Source organism: Pongo abelii, chromosome 14, assembly GCF_028885655.2.
Source record: "Pongo abelii isolate AG06213 chromosome 14, NHGRI_mPonAbe1-v2.0_pri, whole genome shotgun sequence".
In the NCBI taxonomy this organism is placed as follows: Eukaryota; Metazoa; Chordata; class Mammalia; order Primates; family Hominidae; genus Pongo; species Pongo abelii.
In genome coordinates, this window is record NC_071999.2 from 92,169,742 (window position 1) to 92,189,662 (window position 19,921).

General features: G+C 35.7%; 1 pseudogene; it reads left to right on the forward strand.

The window, feature by feature from the left end:
- Positions 1-727: 727 nt before the first annotated feature.
- Positions 728-3,029, forward strand: LOC100461540 (probable ATP-dependent RNA helicase DDX6; annotated as a pseudogene).
- The last annotated feature ends 16,892 nt before the right edge of the window (positions 3,030-19,921 follow it).

The following is a 19,921-nucleotide window of genomic DNA, read 5'->3' on the forward strand; positions in this document are numbered from 1 at the left end:
GAAACTGGAAACCATCATTCTCAGCAAACTATCGCAAGGATAAAAAGCCAAACACCGCAGCTTCTCACTCATAGGTGGGAATTGAACAATGAGAACACATGGACACAGGAAGGAGAACATCACACACTGGGGCCTGTTGTGTGGTGGGGGGAGTGGGAAGGGATAGCATTAGGAGATATACCTAATGCTAAATGACATGACGAGTTAATGGGTACAGCACACCAACATGGCACATGTATACATATGTAACAAACTTGCACCTTGTGCACATATACCCTAAAACTTAAAGTATAATAATAATAAAATTTAAAAAATAAATAAATAAATTTATATGTAATTTACAGTACTAAAGAATGCAGCACTAAGTGAGAAGCAACCGAAAGAACTAAGATCAAATGTGACAGTTAAGACTAAATATAGATTTGGGGAGCTTCAAGTCAACAATAAAGGACCAAGGGTTCCGAGCGGCCTCGTTAATTGATGTGAGTGAATTCAGATGTAACTCAAGCTTCACAGAGGGCTTTTCAAAAATAAAAAGCTTATTCTGTGCAAGAGAGCAAAGTTGCTGCTTACTGTTCAGAGACTTACAGGTGCTTGCCTGCATTGCAACAGGGACTCATTTATTGAGCAAGACTTATATTTTTCTCTTTGTTTTGGAGAGCCTAATAAACTGTTATTAGAATTTCTCTACTGACTTTCAAAATTTTGAAGTTTGAAAGACACCTTTGCAACTAAAACAGCATGAGCACGGCCAGAACAGAGAACCTTGTTATAATGGATCTGTCCAGTCAAAATGGTCAGCGGAGGGGCCCTGTGAAACCCAGTGGTGGCCCTGGAGGAGGGGGCACACAGACACAGCAACAGATGAACCAGCTAAAAAACACTAGCACAGTCAATAATGGCACCCAGTAGCAAGCACAGTGTATGACCACCACTATTAGGCCTGGTGATGACTGGAAAAAGACTTTAAAACTCCCTGTGAAGGATCTGAGAATCAAAACTTCGGATGTGACCTCCACACTCCACACAAGAAAATGAGTTTGAAGATTATTGTTTGAAACGGGAGTTACTGATAGGAATTTTTGAAATGGGCTGGGAAAAGCCACCTCCTATTCAGGAGGAGAGCATTCCCATTGCTTTATCTGGTAGGGCTATCTTAGCTAGAGCAAAAAATGAAACAGGCAAGAGTGGAGCCTACCTCATTCCCTTACTTGAACGGCGAGATCTGAAGAAGCACAATATACAAGCAACTGTGCTTGTTCCGACTAGAGAACTTGCTCTACAGGTCAGTCAAATTTGCATCCAGGTCAGGAAACACATGGGAGGGGCGAAAGTGATGGCAACCACAGGAGGAACCAATTTGCTAGATGACATAATCAGGCTTGATGATACAATGCACGTAGTGATTGCTAGCCCTAGGAGAATCCTGGCTGTTACTAAGAAAAGAGTAGCCCGAGCATGGTGGCTCACACCTGTAATCCTAGCACTTTGGGAGGCTCAGGTGGGCAGATCACGAGGTCAAGGGATCCAGACCATTTTGGCCCATGTGGCGAAACCCTGTCTCTACTAAGAATACAAAAATTAGCTAGGCTTGGTGGCATGTGACTGCAGTCCCATTTGCTTAGGAGGCTGAGGCAGGAGAATCGCTTGAACCTGGGGAGGCAGAGGTTGCAGTGAGCTGAGATCACACCACTGCACTCCAGCTTGAGCAGCAAAGGGAGACTCCATCTCAAAAGAAGAAGAAAAAAAAGAAAGAGTAGCAAAGGTTGATCATGTCCAGATGATAGTACTAGATGAGCAGGCAGATAAGTTGCTGTCACAGGATTTTGTGCAGATAATGGAGGATATTATTCTCATGCTACCTAAAAACAGGAAGACTTTACTACATTCTGCTACTTTCCCTCTTAGTGTACAGAAGTTCATGAATTCCCACTTGCAGAAACCCTATGAGATTAACCTGATGGAGGAACTAACTCTAAAGGGAGTAACCCAGTACTATGCATGTGTAACTGAGCTCCAAAAAGTACACTGCCTCAACACACTTTTCTCCAGGCTTCAGATAAACCAGTCGATCATTTTCTGTAACTCCTCTCAGGAAGTTGAATTGCTAGCCAAGACTTCTCAACTAGGTTATTCTTGCTTCTATATTCATGCTAAAATGAGGCAGGAACATCAAAATCGTGTATTTCATGATTTCTGAAATGGCTTATGATGCAATCTTGTTTACACTGATCTGTTTACCCGAGGTATTGATATACAAGGTGTGAATGTGATAATAAACTTTGATTTCCCAAAGCTGGAAGAGACCTGTCTCCATCATATTGGAAGATCAGGTCGCTTTGGTCATCCTGGCTTAGCCATCAACTTGATCACATATGATGATTGCTTCGACCTGAAAAGTATTGAGGAGCAGCTGGGAACAGAAATTAAACCTATTCAAACAACATTGACAAGAGCCTGTATGTGGCAGAACACCACAGCCAGTCTGTAGATGAGAAGCCTTAACAAGCATGCTTTGACAAACTACAGACGGCTCGTTTGGATCTGTGACACATGGTTTTGAGGGGAATGCTCTTCTCTTTGTGGGTTTTTCATCTTTTATTTTGGAACCATGAAGACTTAAAAGAGCTCAGACATTTTTTTTCTTTTTTAACTGCTGATGAGAAAAAGGCTGAGAAGAAGGAATATACCTTTTTGGTTCCACTTGTTTGCACTATGTGCTGACTGAACATTAGTTGCACTAACTGCTGGTTTTTAAAAAATGTTTTCTGGGGAAAGGGGACAAGGAAGGAAAAGAAAGAAGAGAAGGGGAGAAACCCTAAAAAGAGAAGAATCTTATTGAACACACAAGTTTGTCTATGATTTCAAAATTCTCCAACAGCTGACTCTCGAGTGCATTTCAACTTCTCCCTGATTACTCATCCGTTTTGAAAACCTGAAGAGCTTATTACTTATTTGTGCGAAGTGCCTTATGCTATGAGACCATTCAGAATATCATCTTTTAGACATAGCCCAAGGAATCAACAATAGTAACTCTTTCCTTTTTTCTTTCGTTTTCTTTTAAAATATTTTGTCTTTTCATTTTAGTTTCAAGTTGAAGGCTCTTCCCTTTCTACCCAATACTCAAGCCCAGGGCTGGAAGATAAAACTCATTAGTAATTTTAGACACCATTTTTTTTTCTTTATGTGGAAGAGTTGATATACAACTGCAGTTCATCCACACTGTAAATACATGTATTTTAAAAAAACAATCCTGGCTGGGCACGGTGGCTCACGCCTGTAATCCCAGCACTTTGGGAGGCCAAGGCGGGTGGATTGCCTGACCTTAGGAGTTCACAGCCAGCCTGGGCAACATGGTGAAACCCTGTCTCTACTAAAATACAAAAAATTAGCCAGGCGTGGCAGCATACACCTGTAGTCCCAGCTACTTGAGAGGCTGAGGCAGGAGAATTGCTTGAACCTGGGAGGCGGAGGTTGCAGTGAGCCGAGATTGCACCACTGTACTCCAACCTGGGCAACAGACCGAGACTCCGTCTCAAAAAAAAAGAAAAAAAAATTCCCAAGTAAAAAGTTCTTCTGGGCTGAGTAGGTAAAACATCATCACTCCCAAAGGAAAGAGCAGTCTATCATTGCAGGAGCCATATGACAAGCCTTTGTGCTCTACAGCAGACACTAAAGACTTGTTTACACACGACTCCCATAGCAGTATGGCACTTGATGTGTAAACATGTCAGAGCCTTGACCCCCTGTCCTCTGTGGCAAAGCATGTCCTGTAGAAAATTGGGTGTGTATACTTGTATAGACTTCGTAAGTTTTTTTTTTTTTCTGGGTTTAGATAGATAGATAGATAGATAGATAGATAGATAGATAGATATTTTGGATGAAAGTTGCTGGGATTAAGGGTATTAGAGTGATTTTAGGAACAGCTAATGATGAGAGGGGCTGTGTTATGCCACACAAATTCTAGAAAGTACTTTGGCCTCTTGCTATAGAGAGCAGATTTCTATGGTACCCTGTATTAGTAAAGGGCCCCAGAAATCTGGGATGTACTCTTTGCTGCCACACTGTCTCATCTAGTACCTTTGGAGTAGATTTACCAGAGAGAGCAAGGAAGCTTCAAAACATTGATAATTCAATATATTTTTTTTTTTTGAGAAGCTCTGGTTTTGCTTCTCCCCACTTTCTAAAAGTTTGAGGAATATTTGAAGCTCTGCAAATGGGGGCAAGGATTAATCTGCCTTGCAGTGTGGGAATTCTGTTGAATGGCAGTGTTGTTGAGCAATATATATATAAAGCGCAGATTTGCATTTCAGAATATATTAGCCAGTACCAGCTTTGGTAACGTTAGCAGTTCTGGAGCTTAATTTTCTATGGATCATTTCCTCTAGTGTGTAAATGTGTTGCCCTCTGCCCACCTTGATACATACTCTTTTGCAGGAATGGGCAACCTGAGAGCTGTTAACTTTCATGCTACAGAAAGCTGCTTGTCATTTTCTTGCATTGTAACAAGAATTGTTGTCTGTCATTTTGTACTGTAAATTGCTGGTAAATGCTTTACAATCAATAGTGTTGCTTTAAATTGTGCCCCTCCCAGCATGCTTGATGTTTGGCCTGATCTCCAGGCAAAAGGAGTGAGATGAATCAAAACCAGTGAACTTTGTGTTTTTTTAATGTTTCAATTCCCTTTTAACCCAGTGTACTAGGTCAATCAGGAGGCATTGGAAAAGGGGTAACAGTAACAGTGCTCCTTATTATGAGGGACCAAAAAAGAAAAAAAAAGAAGAGTCCTGGCTTTGACCGAGTCCTTAGAGCATCTTTCCATTTAACAATTCCTATTAAAGAGTCAAGCACCAAAACTGGACTGCTGCCTCTACAAGACCGTGTCCAGTAGTGGTATTCCAGATAGTTTAGATGCCACTCCTCATTAGAGGTTTTACTTCAGTAATACTTTCAATTTGGGTAGTTGGTTTAATTTTTTAATTTTTTGGTTTTTTGGGTTTTCTTTAGTAGATGTGGGAGAGAGGGTGCTTTGCCCCAAAAGGGAGGGTGTCTGCACTAAGAATTTAGAAACACTTTGGAAGCTCATAACCTCATCAGAAACTGCCTTTAGCCACACTCCTGACCCTCTAGATGAGTAACAAACAATGAAATAAGTTATTGGGAATTAAGCCATGTTATTTTAATTTGCTATTTTTTCAACATTCGAGGTATCTGTAAATTTGTTATTGTGGAATCATTTTCTTGCCAAATACCTTTATCAAAATTACTGGCCTCATGAGAGCTGAATTAAGTCAGCTTTTTGGTGAACTTTAGCAGACTTCTGTGGAATTGTAGTTGTACTTTTTATCTCTAAAGATAGTTTTTTAAAACTCCTAAAGAAAATTTACTCTACTTTCTGATCTAAAAACTCATCTTTCAGGTAAAGAGCTAAGTGTCCAAAGGTTGTCACAATTCATGAGGTCAGAGGGAGCTAGCCTGACACCTGGACTCTGCCCCTCCACAGCTGATAGATTACAAGAGAAGTGCATTTAAATTATCCAGTAGACAATGCTGGGCAAGGGAGGGAGTAGGGCTGGGTTATTAAGACACAGGCCGCTGTATTTTAACCATTGGTTGTGGGGGATGGGGTGCCTGGAGAAAACAAAGTCACTGTTCCCTTTTTTGAAATAAAGGAAAAAAATTATTTTTTGTTCTGTAAAAATGGCAGAGAATTCCAGTGTCTCTAGCCACAAGGGACCAGTTCTACTAAGAAGTGAATAGTGGGAACTCAAAATTTCAGGAACACTGGGCAAGGGAAAATTGGCTTTTTGTTAATTGGCAGATGTTCCAGTGGGGCTCAGTTTTTGTTGGGATGTGTTATGTTGTATGTACACATATATGGACCAGAGTCTGCTGAATTTATAAGGTTCAAAAATTATCGTAAAATCTTGATTTTTGTTAATTTATCTCAATAAAAGCCCACTGGAACTCCAAAAAAAAAGAATGAATATAAATTACATCACATAATAAACTGACAATAAATGGCACAGTTTTTTTAGAGTGAAAATATAAAATATTGTATTTTTATTGGTGAAAAAATAAATATACCAGTAATTTCAATGTTAGTATGAACCTGATTCAGTAAGGCCAGAATATTAAAAAAAAAACACACAAAACAATATCAATGCTATTTTGAACAGAAAGATAGGGAAGAGAATTTAAATGGAATAATGAGGTTTACAGTAAAGGGCATAATTTATAATGAATTTATGAGTTCTGATTTTTTATAAATTTGAACAGATGGGTCAAAAAATTTTCAACAAACATACTATAAATTAGTGGACTAAACAAATATAACAACAAACTCTGTCTTTATTAGGTCCATTGAATAATAGAGAACATAAAATTTAACTAATATAGTTTAAAACATTGGTTTTATGTACATGTCTAGTTATATATTTACACATGAACTATATACATATATACATATGACATTTGGCATGTAAAATTGTTTTGTATTTGGTTCAACAAGTACCAATATTATGACTGCATTATCTGTTCATATTGAAATATGACTGTTTAATAATTAAATGTTAACATCATCTCCTTAAAAAAATGCAACCATGTAAAGATAAAGGCCATATCCAAAATAATTATTGCATTAATCAAGGGCTTATATATCCAAAAAGCAAACAGAAAGATAGCAAAGCAGTACTCAGAGGAAATTTATATTATTTTTTAATAAAAAAGTAAGTTAAAAACAATAAGCACTGAAATACTAAAGCTAAAACATAATAAATAAATATTAGTTCTATAGAAAGAAGGAGATAATACAAATAAAAAGGGACAAATTAGCTAAAAACTCAAAAGAGAAAAACAGATTTTTAAATCTAGGGAAATAATATTTTAAAATATTTTAATGGGAAAATTTCAATAAGAATGATCAAAGAAAACTAAGAAATGATAAGTATTGACATTAGAAAGGAAAAATTAATACAGTCAGAAATATATAGTATATTTAAACATTTAGAAAATATTGTCAATATCAGTATGCTAATACTTGTAGCGCCTTTATAATTAAACATATTTTAGAGAAATAGAAATATAGATATGTACCTCCCAAAATATGAATAACTAAATGTATTCAAGACAGTTTCAAGAAACTCAAACCTCTCGAAATGTCACACTCTTTTCTGTTATTGTCTCCCAAATACCAAGTTCTATGTGTGAGAGTTAATATATCTATAAGAATTTTTATTTGCCATTGGCTTTTTTTACTCTTTCTCTTTCTGTCATTTAATATTATAAGCTATATAAATGCTAGCCTTCTTCTTTTTTGTTATTACTCATCTGAAAATCATAGATATTTTTCCTAAATGTATTATCATCTATTCAATGCATTTTGCCTATTTCTGTAATGTCCCACATTAGTATACATACTAAAAGCATTTTATGTTAACCTATATTTTGAAATCTGCTGCAATATGAATTTTCTGTACCAGGATATCTTATAAATTTCATCTATCTTGTATATTTTTCTCCTTCTACAGTATAATTAGACATTCTCAAATATTAAATGCACATAACACTAATGCAGATCAAGAAGAGATGTGATGAATAAGAATAGAAAGCCTGATGCAAAAAGGTATAAATGTAGGTAACCTTTTTAAATTTGTTACATAAAACACGTGATAGTCCTTATGAATAAAAATCACTATGGTCATCCCTGGAGAATATCATGTAAGCTAAATAACTATCTAAGATATATAAAAGATATGTTTCATAACTTAAATGCTCTCAACAGAGTGATAGGAAATAAACCACAAATGCCCACCTACAGGACTTATCTATTATTCTGGTCCAGAGAGCATGATTTTGATGTGGTGAGAAAGGATGTGGGCACTCATGCAGCATGTTCCAGACCTCAGGAAGTTTTACTCACTTGTGTACTTTTTATTTTACTGGTAAAGTTTGACTCTGGGAAATTAAAACAAAACAAAACAAAACAAAACTACTATTCATACTATTCAAACCCAGTGGCTTACTATAGGCTTTTCTGGGGAAAGAAAGCTATTTCTAATGAGTATTTCACACAAAAATGCTTTCCCCATGTATTCATTCAAATTCTAAGACTGAATTTATAATTAAAATTAAAAAAAAAAAACCACCAAACCCTGTATGACTTTGGTTCCATATGCTTGTGGCAGGAAAAATTAAAATTACTAAAATCATTTTATCTTTTTATTTAGAAAACATTTTATTAAGAAATGTTGTTCATGTGTTAAATAAAATTTCAGATTTAGTTTAAAAGAGCTAGATACCCAGGATTTTGAAAATGCTTCACTGATGCGAATTGTAAAATAAGACCTCAGCTAGAGTCAGTCATCCAATTGAGACATTTTTCAGAAAAATATACATACTATTTTATGGTCATTACATAAGCAGGTTGTTTTATCTTCTATTGCAGCTTCATTTTGCCCTAGGGATCCCAGCTGCCAGAAAATGTGTTATGATTACATGCATGTCAAAAAAGATAGTACACACTTCACTAAAATGTGCTCATTCAAAACATTCATTTGGCAACCTCCAGCTGCTACATATTTAATACAACCTTGAAATTATCTGCTGTATTGGAAATTGAGAGCAAGATTTATTTCAGTGGAAATATACAACTAATTGGATAATACAATTTTCTGTTTATTATTTTAAATTTTAATAACAAACCACTTTTAGATAGATTATTTCCTCTGAAAAGGAATTTACTATAGTCAATTAGAATACTGTGATGTTGCCATAGTGATTTAAAACCATGAATAATTACATTTGGAAAAAACAAGACATATATGGATTCTTTCAGTAATACTTTACGCATGACTAAGAAACATTGTTATGAAAGTATAATGAATTTCCTTTTTATTCATTTTTGTTATTTTGACCAATCATTTGTTCATGAGTAAGCTCTAGAAAGCTTTTCTTTTTGTCAAGATGCATTCAAATAATTCCAGAAATCATCATCTAGCCATTAAAAATTTATGTAATACATCAACAATAAAATATATCTATTCATTTCAAATCTCTTCTTGACGGTTATGCTAAAAAAGTAAAATATATGGCCGGGCGTGTTGGCTCACACCTGTAATCCCGGCACTTTGGGAGGCCGAGGAGGGCAGATCACCTGAGGTCGGGAGTTTAAGACAAGCCTGACCAACGTGGAGAAACCCTGTCTCTATTACAAAAAAAAAAAAAAAAAAAAAAAAAAAATTAGCCGGGCACGATGGTGGGCGCCTGTAGTCCCAGCTACTAGGGAGGCTGAGGCAGGAGAATCGCTTAAATCCGAGAGGCAGAGTTAGCAGTGAGCCGAGATCACGAACTTATTCGCACACTGATTAAGCAATTTATGGCTGCAAATTCTCCCAGAACTTTTAGGTAATTTTTCTACATATTTTTAAATGATCACTCCACAGTGGTTTGATATCAATATTTGTTATCACTATTGGAGAGATCATTTGTCCTTATTCTGCAAAGCTGAATCTTGTATGCCAAATGCCAGCATCCTAAACATTAATTTAGGCAATTTGAATACACACTTAAAAAAAGAAAATTATATTTACATCAACATTATACATCCTCCACTATTTCATAAAAATATCACATATAAGTAGAAAACTGTCCAATATTCTTCTCTCTAGAAAAAACAGTGAAAGATCTGGACTAAAAATTCAATATCTAGCCTCCTCATAAGTTAATACATTAGCTGAGGAAAGATACTACGTTGATTTAGCTTGAACTTTCCTTCCTCTGCCAGGCACTTTAGGGATTAACTATTTTATCATTCAGTCTGGGTTTTCCAATTTTTTCTTTCAATATCATCACACTTCATGGCGATTTGTTGACAGTGGTTTATTCTGAACCACTTTTTGAATTCCCTTTGTTTCAACGTTTGACTCCCAAGGTTTCTAATACTATTCACCTATCACATACCACTTTGCCCTTATCTGTTCTAATAGGTCCATAAGATAATTTTCAAAGAAATCAGATGTTATTCCCATAATGGACTTCTGCCTTTCCTATTTGTGAACAGTTAACACGATTCCACATATAAATTCAAAAGCACATTTGGAAATGATATTCTTTTAATTAGATGTTCTGCTTACTGTATGCACCTTCCTGAGCTATTAAAATGTAGAAAATCCGAATCTGAGACAATAGCATACAAGTAAATGGTAGCAAAATATAAGTGACATAATATAGTCAAGCAATGGTCATAATATAATGTAGCCTAGGTATAGCTTGATTGTTTGAATTTTCTAAGTAATTAAAATATTTATTTATTGCTGGATTATTTCATTAAGGGCCCATATTACCACAAATAACATTTGTTTAAAGCATACTCTGTGTAAATCCTTGATTAAAGATTCAGAGATAATAGGATGGCTTTTGTATTTCACAAAAGATCTGATCTAAAAGGATCATAATACGTATTCAGAAACAAGTACAAAATGTTACCGTTGCCAAAATAAAAGATTTAATGAATTACAGCATGGATTTCTGAGATGTCATTCCATGGAGAAATATCTCTGAAGATATAGGTAGAAGCAGGCTCTTTATCAGGGCCAGGAAAAATGGATGACATAGAAAATCAGATTATGTTATTGTTTTGATGGGATTTAAAGGTCAGTACGGTTCAAAAGTTCATTTGTTTCCTGACTCTATCCTTTAACATGTCCACCGTTGTCCCTTCCGTCAATTTCTTTGAAGATATTTATTTGAATGAATCACAACTTCGTACCTACTGAGTCAGCCAACTTCAGCTGCAGAGATTTTGTAATAGAATAGTTTCTGTGGAATCTATCTCTTTGTACACTATATATGTTATTATAAATTTTAATCATGTAATACATACAGAAGGTTTTGAAATGAATGTTTAAATTCTCCAAAGATATATATTCATGAGGAGAAAAGAGTTATACACATATACATAAACTTACAAACCAATTTACACACATGTACAATGTAGATGTGTTGTTGAAATTACATATATACTCCCACAGTATTCAGATCATAATTCTTCAAGAACTGTATTACTCACATATTTAATAGAGCAAATAAATCCAATCCTTTCATATTTATTATTAAAATAGATATACAAAATAATAGAATCTATCTGAATGTTGTCAGATTTCAAGATTTTAATATATTCTGAGCCTAGAAGAAAACTGCATATGAGACTATCCATGCATTATTGTTATTTATAATAGCTGTGATGTCCATATACTTGACATTTAAGTAGATTTATTGCTTATACTTTTTCCCTAAATATTTTAAACAGAAAGTATTTAATAATTTGGTAAAACATCATTACTAAGAGTCCCTTAGATGCTATTGAAACTCAAGTCAATGATTTACTCGGGAGCTCTAACTGGCTCTGATTTTATGAAAGAATCACATTTCTTGAAAAATTCTTCTTCATAGATAAAACTGATGATATATTTACACTATTGGTTTATTTAGAGAAAACTGAATTTTCATGTGAAAATTTATGTAAGAGAATATTACATTTAAAATTTATTTTGTCTGATTATTTATTTATTTATTTTTTAGACGGAGTCTTACTCAATCACCCTGCCTGGAGTCCAGTGGTGCGATCTCGGCTCACTGCAACCTCCATCTCCCAGGTTCAAGCAATTATCCTGCCTCAGCCTCCAGAGTAGCTGGTATTACAGGCACCCAACAACATGCCCAGCTAATTTTTGTATTTGTAGTAGAGACGGGGTTTCACCATGCTGGCCAGGCTGGTCTCGAACTCCTGACCTCAAGCGATCCGCCCACCTAGGCCTCCCAAAGTGCTAGGATTACAGCTGTGGGCCACTGTGCCTGGCCTTATCTGATTTTCAATACAATATCTGAAAGATAGACAAGTACATTCATTTTTAACAAAACACATATGGCAAGTCCTCATGCATGTCTTTGATAGGTTCTTGGAAACTGCGACTTTAAGCAAACAACGTGTAATGAAATCAGTTTTACCACGAGCTAATCGATTTAAACAAAAGGTAAGTTCCTATGGCACATTTCTGATCACAAAACATCAACCATTTTCTAAATGAAGACCAAGATAATTATAATATTAAAAATTAAAATACATGTGATTCCTGTATGCACTTAAGAAAGATTAATAAAAACAAGTAAGACAATTATTAACTCCATTATTTCAGTAAAGATCATGGGTGACCAGAGGCTATCCTGGGAGTTCAGGGCACAGGTGGGAACCAACAGTGGACAGGATGCCATCTCATTGCAGGGTGCGCGCGCACACACACACACACACACACACACACACACACACTCATTCAGAATGGGACAATGTAGAAATGCCAATGAACCTAATGTGCACAGCTTTGGGATATTGAAGGAAACTTCAGCACCCAGGAAAAACCCCACAGACATGGGGAGGACGTGCAAACTTCACACCGACAGTGGCCCCCGCCAGGAACCATTTTTTTTTTCCCTCATCAGGTTTATAACAAAAGATGGTGAACAAAATGTTATTTGAAGACCTGCTATATTTATTACTTACCTACTCAATAAATAGCATTCTGCTGAACTGGGCTATAAAAATGATTAAACCACAGTCTCTATCTGGGAAGAGTTCAATATAATCGAAAGTATTTAAAGTGGTTGGGATATAGTACAGACTACATAAATTTAGTCTGTGTAGTTCGTAAAGTTGAAGAGGCTGAATTTAATATATATTTTGTCTTTAAAAATGTTTTAGGAAATTACGTTCACACTTGGCTTAAATAACAAGAGAGAGAATTTCCTAGAAGAATGTCACGAATCAATTGCTTATTGAAATTCAGTAGATTTTTAACAGCTAGAGATGAAGACTATTTTTAAACCCCTATTCTTCTTCACCCTAGATTTAGAAAACATGAGTATAGTAAGCATTTGGCAAAGTCCCCTGATGAAAGTAGGAGCTCAATATTCATTTGTGTTATGAATTGCACCTGTTTAGGATACTTGGATCTGTTCACCTGGAAGCAAACAAATAAAAAATAATTGAGAAAAACGTAGTCAGAAATTTTTATATTTCTGGAAAAAAATATTGTGCATACATTTCTAAATGAAAGTCTTTAAATAAATTAATTTAATATTACCTATAAAGGTTAATAAATAAGTCTCTTTCCCAATAGCTATAAGTAATTTAATTTTAACAATTTTCTGTGAGATTTTTTATTGTCTTTAGTAAGTCACATCCATGAAAAGCATATGATTATATTAAGGAAACTGAAATACTATCCCTTTCACCACATGATAGCCACATTACACCCATGCTGCAAAACACTTAAAGGACGCAAACATGCTTTGGAAACTCGATCTGGAAAACTAAACCAAAGAATGAAAATGTAGGCTACATATTCAATTAATGCTTACAATAATGGAAGCCTTTAAAATAAGTGTTACTTAAGTATTATTTAAATATTTTATTCTGGCTGGGCGTGGTGGCTCACACCTGTAATCCCAGCACTTTGGGAGGCTGAGGCAGACAGATCATTAGAAGTCAGGAGTTCAAGACCAGCCTGGCCAACATGGTGAAACCCTATCTGTACTAAAAATACAAAAATCAGCTGGGCGTGGTGGCGCACACCTATAATCTCAGCTACTCGGGAGGCTGAGGCAGAAGAATCACTTGAACGTGGAAGGTGGAGGTTGCAGTGAGCTGAGATCGTGCCACTGCACTCCAGCCTGATTGTGCCACTGCACTCCAGCCTGGGCAACAAAGCGAGACTTCATCTCAAGAAAAAAATAAAATAAAAATAAAAAATATATATATATTTGATGATATAACTGTGATATCAAAAAAGAATGCTAGTGCAAACATAGGGGTCATATATATATACATATATATGTATGTATGTATATATTTGTTTGTTTCTTTTCCAGAGGTAAACAAAAAAAGACAACATTTGGAAACTTTATTAGGAAGAATAATGACTGATAACTACTTAATGTGATGAAATAATGCTGTTCTCAGATGAAAACTTAAATGTACTTTGCAATTTAGTTGCGCTTTGCAAGTTTATATTGGTTATCCCATGAAAAATATTAAATAAGTATTGAGGCAGGTTGTGATGATACTGAATGCAGGAAAGAGTTCAGGAACACCTGGGCACTGACTGATCAGTATAGGATGTTGTCAGGGTTAAACACCTAATCGACAAGAAGATACCGACGTTTGAAGCAGTTCCATTAGAGGGACTACACAAATTGTTGGTCGAATTTATCCAGATTGATGATATAACTATGATATCAGAAAAGAATGCTAGTGCAAACACAGATGTCCTAACTTACTGAAGAACTTGATACATTGATTGCCCAATTACTCTACTTGTAATTCCTAACATATATTATGATACTTTATTCTTTTGTAATGTTCCCTCTTTTTAATTTTTATTTCTATAGATTAATGAGGTATATGTGCAGGTTTGTTACATGGCTATATTGCACAGTGGTGAGGTCTGAGCTTTTAGTATACCTATCATCTGAGTAGTGAACATTGTATTGAATAGGTAACTCTTCAACCCTCACCTCTCTCATCCTCTCCTCTTTTAAAGTTCCCAGTGTCGATCACTCCACTCTGTATGTCCATGTCTGCCCATTATTTAGCTCCCACTTATAAGTGAAAACATAAAGTATTTGATTTCCTGGTTCTAAGCTATTACACTTAAGATAATCGCCTCCAGATCCATCCTTGTTTTGGCAAAGGACATGATTTAATTCATTTATATGGCTGCATAGTGTTCCATGGTGTATATATACCATATTTTCTTTATCCAGTCATCTGTTGGTGAACACTAAGGTTGATTCCATGACTTTGCTATTTCGAATAGTGCTGCAATAAACATACCAGTGCGGTGTCTTTTGATATAACAATTTATTTTCCTTTGGGTAGATACCCAGTAGTGGGATTGCTGGGTGATACTTCATTCTTGATTTACTGCTGTCCAGGCACCCAAACCTTCCATAAAACAATCAAACACTCTGCTCTTTCCCACCTTAGAACTTTGCATAAACTGTGTCATTTTCTTTTTTTTCCCTTTGATTTTCTTTCTTTATATATATATTTTTTTATTATACTTTAAGTTCTAGGGTACATGTGCACAATGTGCAGGTTTATTATATATGTATACATGTGCCATGTTAGTGTGCTGCACCCATTAACTCATCATTTACATTAGGTATATCTCCTAATGCTATCCCTCCCCCCTCCCCCCACCCCACAACAGGCCCTGGTGTGTGATGTTCCCCACCCTGTGTCCAAGTGTTCTCATTGTTCAATTCCCAACTATGAGTAAGAACGTGCGGTGTTTGGTTTTCTGTCCTTGTGATAGTTTGCTGAGAATGATGGTTTCCAGCTTCATCCATGTCCCTACAAAGGACATGAACTCATCATTTTTTATGGCTTCATAGTATTCCATGGTGTATATGTGCCACGTTTTCTTAATTCAGTCTATCATTGTTGGACATTTGGGTTGGTTCCAAGTCTTTGCTATTGTCATTAGTGCTGCAATAAACATACGTGTGCATGTGTCTTTATAGCAGCATGATTTATATTCCTTTGGGTATATACCCAAAAATGGAGTGGCTGGGTCAAATGGTATTTCTAGTTCTAGATCCCTGAGGAATCGCCACACTGTCTTCCACAATGGCTGAACTAGTTTACAGTCCCACCAACAGTGTAAAAGCGTTCCTATTTCTCCACATCTTCTCCAGCACCTGTTGTTTTCCTGACTTTTTAATGATCACCATTCTAACTGGTGTGAGATGTTATCTCATTGTGGTTTTGATTTGCATTTCTCTGATGGCCGGTGATGATGAGCATTTTTTCATTTGTCTTTTGGCTGCATAGATGTCTTCTTTTGAGAAGTGTCTGCTCATATCCTTTGCCCACTTTTTGATGGGGTTGTTTGTTTTTTTCTTGTAAATTTGTTCGAGCTCTTTGTAGATTCTGGATATTAGCCCTTTGTCAGATGAGTAGATTGCAAAAATTTTCTCCCATTCTGTAGGTTGCCTGTTCACTGTGATGGTAGTTTCTTTTGCTGTACAGAAGCTCTTTAGTTTAATTAGATCCCATTTGTCAAATAAGCACTCCTCCTTTCACTATTGATTTGGTGATTGTTCCAATAATAGTCTATATTTTAAATGTTTTATCCTCAAAGGGTTCTTGCTTGAAAACCCTGTTTAATAGATCATTATATGATTCTATTGCAACATCTGATTAATGTATATTAAATGCTAACATACCATCTTGATACAGTATAGATCTGTGTTCCCACCCAAATCTCATGTCAGTTGTAATCCCCAGTGTTGGAAGTGGGGCCTGGTGGAAGGTGATTGGATCATGGGGGTGGATATCCCCCTTGGTGCTGTTCTCATGTTAGTGAGTGAGTTCTCATGAGATCTGGTCATTTAAAAGTGTGTAGCATTTTCTCCACCCTCTTACCCCTGCTACATCCATGTAAAAAGTTCCTGCTTCCCTTTCCATCTTATGCCATGATTGTAAGTTTCCCAAGGCTTCCCCAGAAGCCAGGCAGAAGCCTTGATGCTTCCTGTACTGCCTGCAGAACCGTGAGCCAATTAAACCTCTTTTGTTTATAAATTACCCCATCTCAAGTATTTGTTTATAGCAGTGTGAGAACAGACTAATACACATATATTACACAGTAAATTATCATTGTCATGGTTAAGGTCTATAAAGTTATCACAAATACAGAATTTGTCAACTAACTTACTTTGCATGTTTGTATGCCCTCTAGAAACTCTGAGTGAGTTCAAATAAAGACAAACCCTAATAATGTAGGTCTTAGAGCTTCCAGACAGTAGATTGGTGACACTTTTATGGCCAGAAAGCTTTGGGAGAGATTCAAACTCATTCTTCCCATTTCAGTGGTTTCAAAGCTGCTTATTTCTCAGCTACTATTACGGTAAAGTTGTTGGTTTTCAAGACTATTTTGGATTTGAGAAGAATGATTGGTAAACCGATAAGTGTAAATGTCAAAATAACACTGCTCTTTCAGAGGTTAAGACTTTTTTTTCTTGGTTAAACACCCCTGGATTCTTGCAAGACTTTGCTATTTTCCAGAAATGTGAAAAAGTTGATTCCGATAATTTTTGCCGATATTCTCATCACTTTTAGAGTAATGCAGATTTTTATGATCCTTGCATTTCCATACCTAAAGTGTTTTCTTGCTTTCAAAAAAAGAAAATCTAATGTACACTTCTGAAAGATTTTATTTAACTTGTAAATTGAGAATGGAATCTTGATATGGTAAATTGGTTCCAAGAACATTGAAGAAAGTTATACTGTTTATCAGAAAAGTATTCAGGTATATTTGTATACAGTTTTTTAATATACAGGAATATTTGAATAAGATTTCTAGGTTAGATACAAATCTTGTTAATCTCCTAAAAGACAATTAAAAAAGAAAAACAGAGTAATTGATTTTTGGGTAACCTTTTCCTTGTAAGAATTTTAACTTGCAACAAATTAAGTTTGTAACTTGTAACTTAACTGTACTGCACTGTAAACAAATAACAAATAGAGGCAAACACATACATGGTCTACTGGAAAATTAAAAATAATTCTTAAATTAGCCTCTTAAACCTCTATATTTTTAGCCTACTATTTGATCCCTTTTTCTATTTTTTTCCCTCTGTTTTCTGATTCTGAACAAGAGTTAATTTTCCAGTCTCACTAATGATCTTTAGTAGATTCACACTTACATTATGCAACCTAAGTTCATTTGGAAGAAGCAATGTGCATAAAAAAATTGGCATTCATACGTTAAGATTATGTTCTTGCTTAATTAAAATCATTTTTAATATATTATAATAAGTAAAATTTATGACACCATAATGTATGACAAGATTTCCTTATTTATAATTCACTTATAATGTCATTATTATATAAACTTTTTTTTAATTTTTTTTTTTTCTTTTTATTATTATTATTATTATTATTATTATACTTTAGGCTCTATGGTACATGTGCGCAAGGTGCAGGTAAGTTACATATGTATACATGTGCCATGCTGGTGCGCTGCACCCACCAACTCGTCATCTAGCATTAGGTATATCTCCCAATGCTATCCCTCCCCCCTCCCCCCACCCCACAACAGTCCCCGGAGTGTGATGTTCCCCTTCCTGTGTCCATGTGTTCTCATTGTTCAATTCCCATCTATGAGTGAGAATATGCGGTGTTTGGTTTTTTGTTCTTGCGATAGTTTACTGAGAATGATAATTTCCAATTTCATCCATGTCCCTACAAAGGACATGAACTCATCATTTTTTATGGCTGCATAGTATTCCATGGTGTATATGTGCCACATTTTCTTAATCCAGTCTATCATTGTTGGACATTTGGGTTGGTTCCAAGTCTTTGCTATTGTGAATAATGCTGCAGTAAACATACGTGTGCATGTGTCTTTATAGCAGCATGATTTACAGTCCTTTGGGTATATACCCAGTAATGGGATGGCTGGGTCAAATGGAATTTCTAGTTCTAGATCCCTGAGGAATCGCCACACTGACTTCCACAAGGGTTGAACTAGTTTACAGTCCCACCAACAGTGTAAAAGTGTTCCTATTTCTCCACATCCTCTCCAGCACCTGTTGTTTCCTGACTTTTTAATGATTGCCATTCTAACTGGTGTGAGATGGTATCTCATTGTGGTAAACTTTTTTTAAGTGACAAGAGAAATTTGTTTTTTTTTCTTTTTTCTGAGACAGATTTTCCACTTGTTGCCCAGGCTGTAGTGCAGTGGCACAGCCTCAGCTCACTGCAACTTCTACCTCCTGGGTTTAAGCGATTCTCCCGACTCAGCCTCCTGAGTCGCTTGGATTACAGGCACCCACCACCACGCCCGGCTAAGTTTTGTATTTTTAGTAGAGACAGGGTTTCACCATGTTGGCCAGGCTGGTCTTGAACTCCTGACCTCAAGTGATCCACCTACCTTGGCCTCCCAAAGTGCTGGGATTACAGGCGTAAGCCACCACGCCCGGCCTACAAGAGTAATTTTTAATATATGTCACTAAGTGTTTTAAGTGTGGTGATAATGAATTAAATCACTAGGCATTCTATGCATTTCTATTTTACTTGAAATCTACAGTATAAAAAAGATCTCTGTGATTTTAAACAGTGTATCTTAAATGAAATGTAAACAACTCAATACTTGTAATAATTTTATTAAATTCAGTTTTAAACTCTGATTTGTAGCATAATAAGCTACTAACCAGAATGTAATCACTTTTGTTTTAAAAGTTCTTCAAGTTGTAAAAGGTTTTGCACTAAAACATAAAATATATAACTAACATTACATGGAAATAATAATTGTAAGATGAATTACCACTAATTGACACATTCAAGTACATTTTATTTTATTTTTTCAGAAGGGTTAATTCTGCTCTTCTCTCTCTGTCCAGATCTAACGGCATCCCCAGGCAGCTATGTTCCTGTATACTGATTAGTTGCCCCAAGGTCTCTATTAAACTTTGACTATATCTCCAGAGCTGTCAGATGAATTAACAACTAGGACTGCATTTTACATATAAAGGAATGTAACCTACTTTTCAAAACTTATTCATTCTGGTATAGTGCTGATGGACCACTTTAAAAAAAAACTGGTGTAAATGTCTTCAAATGAAAAAACATTTAGCTATCTACTGTTCCAAGGTGTAAACAACAAGCACGCTAATGTACATTTACTTGTCACAAATACCGTGTGAGCTTTTGTTGAATCTATACATTTATTTTCCTGTCTAAACTTTTAAAAATATATCTGAGATTAAATATCATATCTTACATTGTTTGGCATATTAGCAGATATAGACATTTTGAAAAATCAGTATCCCAGATACTGCTAGGAAGTAGTATGCTCTTACG